Here is a 13,416-nt window from a genome sequence, read left to right as displayed (position 1 = left end):
TGCAGGTACTCATCAGATCGAGCTGGGGGCGGGGCAAGGAGGCGGGGCTAGAGGCGGGACTAAGGGTGGGTCTAATGAAAAACATTTGAATGGCGCAAGAATTTTTTTCGGTTGCGAATGATGACAAATTGCTTCCCTCCGCAATTTATTGTTGATGTCCTTGCATGTATTAAGTTGTACCAGTTGACAGACTGTTGAAAAGTAACTATCAGGTTTCCCTTTTTGTCAAACGCACTACCACCCTCCCCTGAAAATAATTTTCTATTCAGCTGCTGCCCACGCTTTAGATAACACTTTTTTGGATGCCAGGATACCTCTACCCTCAGATGTCCCTAGCCCTTGCTAATTAGCCCCATGTCCCCTCCGATGTCCCATGTGTCTCTTTTCATTTTCTCTTTTTTCAGGTGGTCACAGTACCTTTCATCTTAAATGTCCCCTCGTTCATCTCATCAAATTCCTTATCTTGCTTTTTCTAGGATACCCCTCCCCCACTTAAAATACCATTCTGCCAACCCCGACTCTCATCAGATGATCCTCATCTCATCCATCAGCTGTTTTGTTTTAAACCCACTGCCCCGCGCCCGCAGTCTATTCTCTAATATTGTTTGTTTGCCCCTTTCTTCAGATAAACCCACGTTATCTTTAGCTGACTGTGCTTTTACAAGCTCTCCTCAGTTGTCCCATTTCTTACCCGCCAGCTGCTGTGCTATCCTTTCCGTCTTTTATGACTCCCTGCCTAGCAGACCAGAGAGGCTACAGATATGCTGCCCGCTTTTGTTATCACGCCTTGGAGGGGTGCTGGGCCTTTATTGCGGCGTGTTCTGCACTCTTGTCTCGCCGCTGTAGCCTGCTGCCGTCCTGCCCAGAGGGTGGGGGTGGGGGTGGGGGGGGGGGGAGGGGGGCTGATTTTTTAGGCAAACAGCAGAGTGGAGCAGCAGGCGCTCTAAGAAGGGGTGAAACACTTCAACACCTCATTAACAGGCTAAAGGTCTTACAAAGACCTGTGGTGAAGTACTCGGGTGCGGTGTGTGTGCCCGGGAACTGTCTCGGCCGGGCTGACACACACGACGGGGGGGGGGGGGCATAAGGGGGGGGGGGGTGCTGAAGCCCTTTGATCACAATGGGCGTTGCACGCCTGGGCCACACGTTGCTCTGCTTTGGCGACATGGCGTCACTGCCATCCTTGTTAAATCACCAATATGTGAGCATGCGCCGCAGTGTACAAATGCGATGCATGCTCACATGACTGTCTGAAAGTGAGTACCGGTACTCTATTTTAGTAACGTAGAAGTGCCGGTACTCTTGAGGGGGAAAAGAAGAAGTGCTGGTACTCAGTACCGGTGAGTACCGGCCCATTTAAAGCACTGGTGCTATTTCAAGTCTCAAGTCTCAAATTCGCTTTATTCGAGGTTCACTCATAAAAGCTTGAAAAGTTATATTACAGAAAGGATAAAACTGGTTAAAATTTGATATACAAGCAAATAATTTAAAAAACATAGTGTAACTACATCATAAAATTCATATAGAATACAGATACTCATTTAGTACATTATCTTACCAGATCAGTGATAATTTACAAAGAAGACATATTCAGTGATCGAGGAACTTCTGTCTAACAGTCCATGCTCATCCTAAATATTTGGCAGTAGCCATTGATATAGGGAGTAAAGTGCTAGTGCGTATGATTCTTAAGGCTTCGGAACTGCTAGTAGTACCTAAGGACTTACACAGTGGAGATAACCAGATGCGTCTTGGTATTACATAGGCTGAACAGGCAAATAAAAAATGGCCAGTTCTTTCTTTGTATACTCCACATGCCGGACAATTGCTGGAATAGGACTGCCCCATCTACTAGTCAGAACTCTGAGGGGTAGGGCACCTGCTCTAAGTTGGAAGAGGAGTTTCCTGTCCCTTGGTATGGTTATAGCATCCCAGTAAAGCTCTGAGCTAGGGTTAAGTTTTGCTTCTAAAAAACCTCCAGCCATAGTCGAGGAGCTGGTACCACCCCAGTTTCGGTACGCCACCTTCTCCCAATAAGTATCTTTTAGGACTTTTTTAGATGAAAATAATGCTGTCTCTGGATGTTCCCACAGCATTTGGAGACCTAGAAAACCCAACGTTTCTCTAAGTTCATTCAACCAACTGACTTTATGGAAAACGTCAGACTTGATGATGTCTAGGAATCCGACCGCATAGTGCGAAAGTTCTGGAGTAGTCCAGAGCCTACGCCAATGTAAGATGGGACGAAGCCTAGCTAAATCTACAATAGCCTTCCTGCCGAGATCGTACCTGAGTGGCAGCAGGGGAGTGCTTATGGGAAGACCAGTAATGGATCGAAAAAACTTGTTTTCTGGAATTTGCAGTGGCTGTAATTTCTCGAAACCCCACAGTTCAGCGCCGTACAGCGCCGAGCTGAGGGCTTTAGCCTCATAGACCTGGAGTGCTGATTTTATTGGTTTGGTTAAAGATTTTCTATGTTCATTACCAAGTGCTCCTGCTGTTTGCCTATGCCTTAATACCGCAGTGTCTATATGTTGGGCCCATCTAAGATCCTTTGCCACATGAATCCCTAGGTACACAAAGGCATTAACCACCTCTAAAGGGCGACCATTCATGGTGAGTTTATTTTTAAAACTACGATGAGGATTAAAAGCCATGAGCTTGTTTTTAGCGACATTAACTTCCAAGCCATGGTCCCCACAACATTTTTCAAAAAGAGATAGGGCATGCTGCAGACCACTCGGGGCCTTTGATAAAATCAGAGTATCGTCTGCAAACATTAAAATAGGTGTCTTGATGCCAGCCAAGGAAGGAGCATAAACATTTGCAGAGAGCATATGGGCAACAAGACTATTTATATACAACGTAAAAAGCGTCAGAGCCATCGCGCACCCTTGGCGGACACCACGCTGCACTGGGAATTCTGAGGTAACCGTTCCCTGCCCTCCCCACTGTATCTTAGCAAAGTTTGCTTCATGGAGTCTTATCAACATTGTTAACAGTTCTACAGGCAGGCCCAGGTTCTTCAGGACTAGCCACAACTGAGACCTAGGAACTAGGTCAAAGGCAGCCCGCAGGTCGACAAAAGCCGCGTACAGGCTGCCCTTGCCCAGTAGCACAGTCTTCCATTGCAGTAGGGTGAAGCGGAAGACCTGATCTACAGTACTGGTGAACTTCCGAAAACCCGCCTGGAAAGGAGACAAAGCATTATTCTCCTCGGCCCAATCAAGTAACCTGTTGAGTACCATCCTCCCAACCATGTGCTATTTCCCAGACACCTGATTCTTCCAAAAACGTAATCTCATGCCTGATATTGCTATGATATTTGAAACATAACAGTTAATCAGATCTCTGTGGTCCCAGAAAGCCTATTTGATGGAGTACAGGCTATCGTCCTTTGTAGAATAAAGGTCAGAGTGAGCAGGGCTGCATCTCAGTAACCGTACTCCGCTATGCAGGATAATCCCGGCGGAAGTGCTTCTCTGCCAAGTGATTTGTAAATTGGGTTCGTGAGGAGCACTCCGTTTTAGACCTTATTTAAATTGTAATCAAATGGTGCAGCGATTATTAAGGATAGTCACTCCTCGTGGTAAGTATGAAGTTATGATGGGTTGTGGTGCCCACCTAATCGCGCACTGTTCACTTGGTGCTCCGCACCTTATTTTAAGTTTTATACGTACTGTGAATCAACTCTTTTTCATGTGTCAACAATTTAACATTTAATCATATTTTTCATTGTCAACATTTCATATTGTTATTCATTATATTCATGACATCATATATTCAAACTCAATCTTTGATTTATAAACATTTGAATTCCACTTGGTTTTAACATAGTTCAAAATAACATTTCAGCAATTTTCACGATGAAGCCCAATGCATTTCGGCACCATAGTGGCGCCTTCATCAGGGGAAGTTCTGAAAAAGTAAAAATACATGGTGTAAGTGTCTGATCTTACAATTTGAATGGGGGTTCTCTGTTGTATCTAGTGTGTAGGTTCACATACCTGAGTGTTTCTGTTATGTGACGTATATGTTCGAGGAATCACCTCTATCGACCTAAGTCTGTCAAAAAATGAAACGTAAATACTGCTTTAGCCCGTTAATACCTTATTGGCTACCATCTAATCGGTCTCTCATAGATTAACTACATACCTCGTGATCTTTGCCGTTGCACTCTGTAACAACAAATGTAAACAACTTTAAATCCTGCTATGCTCTCCAAAAGTCTCTAAATGAGTAAACCCAAAAAGCAATCAAAAAAATCGCCACTCCATACCTTATCTTCTGTTTAACTGGCGTCTAAAGGACCGGAATAAAAATAATAATGGTAAGTAACCGTCGGCTAGTTTGGTTATATACGCTACGGCTCGTCTAGATATCATTGTTGTTCCTACCTGTGAGTTCTACTTTCTCTCCTTGAACAATCACCGTCAAGCAACTCCTTTCATGTCTCCTCCGCTATGGGTTCACTAGTTATATTAACTCCGCGAACTCCGTGAGAGTTGCGTAGTAGAATAATAAAACTAAAAAACGGACTTACTTAGTATTCACGATCTCGAGTAATTCAAAAACTGACGCCATCTTATAATGGTAAAACTATCCTTCACAAGAGTAACCTTAACATTGTCTGATCGATTTACCGAGAGACATCGAATAATAAAATGTTCGTGTTATCACTATTTGTGTGTTGTTGTTGCTACTACCTGTGTTTTGGTGCCTACCTGTTCTACTCTGACTACGGGTGATGTTTGTCAAATGTGTGTGGCCAGGTTGGATTGTTTCCGTGTTACAATGATTTCAAAATTACTTTCCACATTACAGATATCTCAATTAAAATACAATAAAACCTTGGAAGATACATTTATACAATGAATCACGTGCATTGTTATTTAGCAGTGCTCTGTAAAAGTATTTATACATTTCTGTTGCTTTTGTGCATGAATCTGATCTCCACATGTTAATTAGACCAATTAGCTAAAGGTAACACGCTAAATCATATTTGTCATTAAGGCCTGTAGGAACCATGGTATTAAGGTATTTAATCCAAAACAACTCTCGTTGTAATAATTTCTGATGGTTGTTAATCCCTGGCTTTACTTGCACTTGTTCTAGGACTAGAAATCTGAGTTGCGAGATACTATGTTTCTCTTGGCTCCAGTGTTGTACTAACGGTGAGGTTAAATTTACATTGCGAATTCGGCTTTTATGTTCTGTAATCCGAACTTTTATTTTTCTCTCCGTTTTACCGATATACATTTTGCCACACGGGCATTTGATGCCATACACAACGTTCTGCGCGTTGCAGTCACTGGTATGTTTTAATTGTATCTGTTTTCCTGATGTTGGATGCGTACAAACATTGCCAAGTATCACATTGTTGCAATTTGTGCAGTTGAGACACCGAATTGTTCCTTTGTATGTTGCTGTCGGTGGTGGTTGATGTTTGTGTTTTAATTTCTCTTTCAAGTTCAATCCTCTGGTATATGCATGTAATGGAGGTTCTTTGAATAATCCATTAAAATCCCGCTCCATGGCCAATAGTTCCCATCTTTTGTTGATGATATTTCTGATCTTATTCGATTGAGTTGTGTATTTAGTTACAAATACCATCCTGTTTTTTTCAGTCCTTTTGCGGGGTTTTAGTAGTTCCGCTCTGTTCATTTGTGCAACCTTCTGTATTTGCTCTTGTAATGTTTCTGCCGGATAACCTCTTTCTTCATATTTTTGTACTTGTTTTGCCAATGTGTTTTCACAAGTTAGTTCGTTTGAGCAAATGCGTTTGATACGGATAAACTGTGATAGTGGTAAGTTGCTGATTAAACTCTTCGGGTGAAAACTCGTGTAAATCAGTGCATTGTTCCGATCTGTCGGTTTAGTGTACAGTTCAGTTTGGAATCCACTGTCTGTTTTTGTGATCCTTACATCCAAGAAATCAATAACATCCTTATTTATCTTGTATGTAAATTGAATTCTTTCATCCGCTCAATTGATTCCCATGATTACCTGCTCCAATGATTCCTCAGTGTCATCCCAAATTAAAAAAATATCGTCGATGAATCGACAATATAATTTCACATGTGGCCATTCATTTAAACTCATTATGTTCTGTGCCTCGAATTGGGCCATGAGATTCCTCAGTGTCATCCCAAATTAAAAAAATATCGTTGATGAATCGACAATATAATTTCACATGTGGCCATTCATTTAAACTCATTATGTTCTGTGCCTCGAATTGGGCCATGAATGTATTCGCATAGGCTGGGGCTCCAGCAAAGCCCATCGAAGTTCCATTGAGTTGAGCATGATAGTTGTTTTTCCATATGAAATAGCTGTTGTGTAAGCAAAATTTCAACAGTTGATTCACAGTACGTATAAAACTTAAAATTATAAGGTGCGGAGCACCAAGTGAACAGTGCGCGATTAGGTGGGCATCTCTGCCAAGTGAAGCGCAGAGGCTGTTTATATAATAAACACCATTTCTAATGCACAGTGTCAAAGGTGCAGAGCTCATGCAATTGTGAGAGCCTTAAATCTGTCTCCAACTGTAAAACCCGGACATCGCTACTATGTGCTTAGCCTTGGATAAAGTATACAAACAACATGATAGACAAGTTCACCTCTCTACCTCCTCAACTGTCACTTTAAGCATTGAAAGTCCTGAAGTCTGGCTCCCCTCTAGACCCTTTCCCGAATTACGTGCTAACTATGGCTGCTCAATCTATTAATCCTAAAGTGATCAACCTACTTAACACCTAGCTGGCTACAGGAGTGGCTCCATTAGTCTGGAATAGGGCAAAAGTGCTCCCTCTGTTTAAAAAAACACGGCAGCTAATCCTAAGCAATTGGCTACCTATAGGCCCATCTCTCTTCTCAAGATTCTGGAGAAGGAAGTGAGCTGCCAACTCTCCCTTTACTTGGATGATAATAAAATATTACACCCCAGCCAATCTGGTTTTCGACCCCATTTCAGCACTGAGGCAGCACTTCTGGAAGTTGTTGAACATGTTCGTAACACCCTTGAGAAAGGAGGCAAGGCCATTCTGATCCCCTTGGACCTCACTGCAGCTTTCGATACTGTGCCCCATTCTAAACTTCTTGAGCGTCTTCATGAGATAGGGATCAGAAACATGGCCTTGAATTATCTGGTATCATTTTTGAGTAACCGTACTCTGGAAGTATGGCTAGCCCATATGCCTCTCAAGCCAGAACCCTGACTGTGGGTGCACCCCAGGGATTTGCCCTTAGCCCCACCCTGTTTAACATTTACCTCATACCCCTGGCTATACTGGCGGAGTCACAGGGTGCCAAAGTGATTTCTTATGCTGATGATACGCAGATCCTCTTCTCCTGTGGAAAGGGAGCTGGATGGGGAGCTCATCCCTCAGTGTCTAGCCAGGGTGTTTCAGTGGTTGGATCAGCACCAACTGAAGTGCAACCCGGACTGAGATTGTGGTCTTCGATGATGTCCCCCACAATCTTGTGAGAACCTGCTGGCCGAGCGCTGTGCCCCAGTCTGGCCCCCTCCAAATCTCTGTGAAGAATCTTGGCATTACAGTTGAAAGCACCCTCTCTTTACAACCACAGATTCAAGCTCTAACCAGCTCCTTCTCCAACACTCTCCGCATACTAAAAAAATTCTACCTCTCCTGTCTGAGTCAGCAGGTTGAAACGTTATTCAGGCTCTGATTACGATGAGACTGGATTATGGGAATGTCCTCTACCTTGATCTCCCTGATTTCTTTCTTAGTAGACCCCAGGTGGTGCAGAATTCGGCGGCCAGACTGCTACTCGGACTCCCACCTAGGTCTCGCATGTCCTTTCATCTGAGGGCCCTCCACTGGCTCCCTTTAAAAAAGAGGATTCTTTTTAAGGCCATGGTCTTAATGCATAAGGCCTTGCATGGCGTAGGCGTGATATACCCCAGAGAGAGTATTAGTAAATACATTCCAGCGCTTACCCTGGTTTTCTCCTCCACGTGCCTTGCAAGTGTGCCCCAGATCAACCGACTTAGAGTAGGCGGGAGATCCTTTTCTTACCTAGGGTTGCTCACCTGGAACAAACTCCTGAAAGACCTCTGCATGATCAGCAATCTCGCTGCCCTCAAGAGGAAACTGAAGACGTGGCTTTTTAAAAAAAAACTCTTTTTATTGTAAATAGAACAATAACAAACAAGGCATGAATAGGCATACAGCTGGGTACGTGTTTAAGTAGGGGAGAAAACGCATCACAATGTAATACAAAACATCAGTACGAGAAATAAGGGAGGGGGAGGGAAGCAGGGGGGAAACAAAACCACATTACATTAGGACTAGATAGCATTAGGAATGTCGGGTCAGGGGGAGAGAGGATCATCCAGAACTTCGGTAAGGGGAGGTGTACATATATCGCCCCGGTATGCATTCCATTGACCCCAATTTGTACCCCACTTCCTCGGCCTACCACGTGCCACATACACCGGTTTCTCATGAAACATACACCAGTCCATGTTCTCCTTCCATGTCGATACCGTGGGCAGGCTCTGGGAGCCCCACAACTGTGCTATGTCTCTCTTGGCAACCATATTCCCTAGGGTCGCCCACTGAGTCTGCGCCACATTATAATCAGTGGGTTCCCACACATTCAGCAAGCAACGCCTGGCTTCGGGTAGCAGTGCAACATCCGTGACCTCCGTCATCACTGCATGCACTCGATTCCAAAACACTGCTATCTCCGGGCATTCCCAAATTATGTGGAGGAAAGTACCAATTAAGCCGCACCCACGCTTGCACAATCCATCAACAGAATAACCCATATGAATCAAGCAAGGGCCAGTCACGTAGATCCGGTGCAGGATCTTAAGCTGCACGAGACGGAGACTGGCTGGAATCGCGACCTCCTTGGGCGAGGATATCGCAGATTGCCAGTCCTCATCATCTAATTCTAAACCGTCATTGGTCCAGACCTCTCTAAGGTGTACTAACAGGTCAGCACGGTCGTTAATCAATTTTTTATATATCAAAGAAATAGTGCTGTCCGGAACATATCCGTCAAGCACCCGATCTTCGAGTGGGGACGATTCCGGGATAGCGACACCTGCAGGAAAAACCGAATTCAACGCGTGGCGGACCTGTATATAACGGAAAAACTCCTTGTCGTTAAGTTCGTATTCTACCTTCAGCTCCTCGAAGGTCTTAATCCTATCTTTGGCCCAGAGGTCGCTTACTTTGCTAATACCGATCCTATCCCAGTTCTCAAAGCCTTTCGCCCTCCACAAGCTACCCAATTTATCAGATGCATAAAGCGGAGTAGCCCGGGTCAATCGGTCTGCCCATCCCATTGCCGCGTTCGCACACTTCCACACTCGCACTGCTATATTAGTGGGTCCCAACAGTTTTCCTCCAGCAGATTTGGAGTAAGGCGCCCTGTTATAATCTCCACCCGGTAGCTGCCACTTATCCATCTCGAACGCGGGGCTCAAAATCGGACCGTATATTCCATGATTGATCGCTTCCAGCTGGGAGGCCCAGTAGTATCGCTTGATATCCGGAAGTGCGATACCGCCGTCATACCAGGGAAGCGTCAATTTGGCGAGGGCGATACACGGGCGTCCGCCCCATATCAACTGCCTCTGCAAACTCTCCACCTCACGGAAATAACCCGCCGGAATTACATCGAACGTGTTCTGAAGCGCGTATAAAAACCGCAATAAAGACATCATTTTAAACAGAGCTGCACGCCCCAGGGGGGACAATGGCAGTCTACACCAGGCCGCCACATCAGATTTTAACCATTGGAGTGGAGGAAGCAGATTACGTTCATAACGGACAACGGGGTCCAGTGTAATAAAGACCCCCAAATACTTAAATCCCGTCTGGGCCACCTGTATAGGACAGCCGCGCGGTAAAGATGGAGTGTCACCCGAAAGTACGTAAACACAGGACTTAGTCCAATTGATCACAAGGCCGGAGTTCCTCCCGAACGAGTGTAGCACATCAATCAGTACTATCAAGGACTTTCAAGGTGACGAGAGATACAACAGGATTTCATCTGTATATAATGATATCCGATCCTCAAATTCTGGGGTCCACCGAATACCCTTCATTGATGGTTCCCACCTCAGCCAAGCCGCCAGGGGTTCCAAGGCGAGGGCGAAAAGAAGTGGGGACAACGGGCACCCCTGTCTCGTGCCCCTCCCCAGAACAAAGGACTTCGAAACCCGACCATTTACCACAATCTGAGCTAATGGTTCCTCATATACAAGTTTTACCCAGCCCATGAAACCAGAACCGAAACCAAACTTTGCAAGAGCGGCCCAGAGATATGGCCATTCCACAGTATCAAAGGCCATCGTAGCATCTGAAGAAACCAAGATGGCCGACTCACGCAGCGACGCCGCTCTCGCCAGGACGCCATGCAGGCGTCGCAGGTTCAGAGCCGTGTTGCGATGTGGAATGAAACCAGATTGATCCGGATGGATCAGGTCACGATCACCTTTATCAAGCGGTTTGCCAATAATTTTGCTAGGATCTTGGGCTCCGCGTTAAGGATGGATATAGGCCTATAGGATGCGCAGCGATCTCACGGTTTCCCCTCCTTATGAATCACCACGATGGTCGCAAGTCGCTAATCACGGGGAAGGGAGCCGATGTCTTGCGATTCCAAGAACATAGCACGAGGTGCGGGGCCATTTTGTCGGGACGCAGTTTATAAAGCTCGATGGGGAGACCATTAGGGCCCATAGCTTTTCCCGAGCGGACGGATCGGAAAGCAGCAGCCACCTCATCAACCGAAAAAGCAGCGTCCATCAAATCCCTATCTGAGTCCGATAGGCGCGGCAACGCAATGTCCCTAAACAGTAGATGGGAGTCTTCCTCTGGTCTATCGGAGACTGGGGAGTATACATTTCGAAAATGTTCCACAAAACACTCCACAATCTCAACCGGGTCAGTCACACGCACTCCATCAACTCTCTCAACCACAGGAACTACCCGACTCGCCCTCTCCTTTTTGTCCAACCAAGCAATCAGCTTCCCAGCCTTGTCTCCCACATCGTACAGCCGTCCCTGCTGCTCTCTACTAGCAATTCTAGCAGCGTCCGTTACCAGGGCTCTATAATCTAGTTGTTTGAGACCAAGGACATGAACCTTCTCCTGAGTAATATCCACCTCTAAATCCCCTTCCAACTCAGCTATTTCGGCCTCTAGGCGGACCACTGCCTCATTTTTGCTTTTCTTAGCAGCAGCGATTATCGATAGCGCCTGTCCACGGATAACAGTCTTAAAGGCCTCTCACAATGAAACAGAAGAGGATACAGACCCCATGTTCTCAGTGAAATAATGATCCAAAGACTTAACCAACTCCGCCCTGGTTTTGGGGTTACGGAGATACCAAGGGTTAATCGGAGCCACTCGACCCTCAACACCCATCTTCATGTCCATCAAAAGCCACAGTGGGGAGTGATCCGAAATACCCCTGGCTAGATGTCCAACTTCCCTAACCAAAGAGGCCTGCGCCGCTGGCATCAAGATATAATCAAGCCTAGAGAGGCTACCGTGAGCACCAGAATAACATCAACCCCTACCTCCCATCCCCAAAGCCAGTGCCGAATCCACCCCATAGCGAACAGAACACCCAGATCAAGATGTAAGACGATGTGTTGCCTTGAAACAAAATAAAACAAACCCAAACCTTCCCCCCCACCCCCCAACAAAACCCGAGAATACACCCCTCCACCCTGCACCCCAGCAATAGACTCAAAAGCCTCCCCAACTTGCAGTGTGCCTGTTGCCCAATTATTAAACTAGTCTACAAAAAGAAACCCGGAGGAGGAAGAGTCCCATTCTCCCTCGCCACCTCTGGGTACAGTACCATAAGTATCGCAAGAGTCATAAAACCACAGCTGCCAGTTCTGTACACTGTCCGAAAACCAGTTACCACTTCTCATTCTTGCTCCGACGGGCCACCCTCGGCTCCTTCAGTCCCACCAAAATGTTCCGAACAATAACGCTGTGCAGGCAATGTGTCAAGCCAGTCACTCACGGTCTCGGGGCGATCGAAGAAGAACGTCCGTTCATTGTGTTCAACACGTAGCTGAGTTGGAAAAAGCATCGCATATTTCATACCCATGTCTCGCAGTCGCCGCTTCACTCCCAGGAATCCCATCCTTTGTTTGTGTGAAGTCAGGGTAGAAGCTCACCGTAGTATTTTCAAACTTCGTGGGGCCACCCACTCGCGAGGCCTGCAGGATAGCGTCTCTATCTCTAAAATTGAAGATTCTGGCAATTATAGGCCGCGGCGGGGCACCCAGTTTCGGCTTCCCACCTGGCACTCTGTGTGCATGTTCCACCACAAAGAAGTTGCTCAGGCCTTTGGGGGCAAGATGGTTTAAAATGAGATCCTCCACGAGGAGATCCGCGGTGAACTCTTCCGATTTTTCAGGAACCCCAATGATACGTATGTTGTTGCGTCTGGCCCGACTTTCAAAATCCTCCAGCCGGCGGGCTAAGAGATCATTGGAGGATCGCAGGTTGCGAACCTCCGTCTGTAAATCGGAGACATCAGTCGTAAGGCTGGAGGTCTTCAAGTCCAAGGATTTAACCTTTTCGTTGGTTTTTGATAGGTCAGTCAGGATCAGGTTGACATCAATTGCCACGGTGTCAAGCTTTAAAGCCAGAGCCTCATATTGTTGACCAATGGAGGTATTCATACTAGCAATGGCGCCCATGACATCACGCAGGGTCAAATCATCCACCGCATTTGAGGAGTCGCCGGCTTCCTCCAGGGACCTACTTGCACCACCGGGGGACCCCCTAGGATGGGTATAACGCTCCATTATGTTCGTTTGAATAGTGCCCCCACGGTGAATGGTCTTGGTCTTTCGTTTCTCGCTATCAGGCTTGCCTGCCATGTTACATGCTACATGCTACAACCTGGGTAGCGCGATGACTCGAGCCCCGGGCAGTTCCACGGAGCAGGCCACAAAAGTTCAGAGTATCGTAGCTGCGGTTCCCGGAGTCCGAATCAATTTCTGGAAACAGCTATTAGATTAGCTGGGTTGCGTTGTCAATAACCCGTCGTCGTAGTCAGGATATATGCGGGAGGTGGCGAGGGTCTCGGGAGCCCTGTGTTCACGCGACCATTTTGGTTGCGCGCGAAGCTCCTCCCCGAAGACATGGCTTTTTATGCAATTAATCTAGGTACCCTGATCTGTTGCCCTTAGCCTGAGTACTGGGACACTCCGTTGAGTAGCTGCGTGGTTTACAAATCGGGTTAACGAAACATAGTAATATTTAAACAGAAATCGAATAACCACACCAACGGCTGACCTCTATATTGCACTCAGTTCCAAGAAATCATGGTTTGGTGCACTCCCACTCCATCGTTTTGTGATATTACTGCATAGCAGAGTAAGATTCAGAAATGGAAAAGGAGCAG

The sequence above is a fragment of the Lissotriton vulgaris genome, chromosome 9 (assembly GCF_964263255.1).
Source record: "Lissotriton vulgaris chromosome 9, aLisVul1.2, whole genome shotgun sequence".
NCBI lineage: Eukaryota > Metazoa > Chordata > Amphibia > Caudata > Salamandridae > Lissotriton > Lissotriton vulgaris.
Note: the sequence above shows the minus strand (reverse complement) of the source record.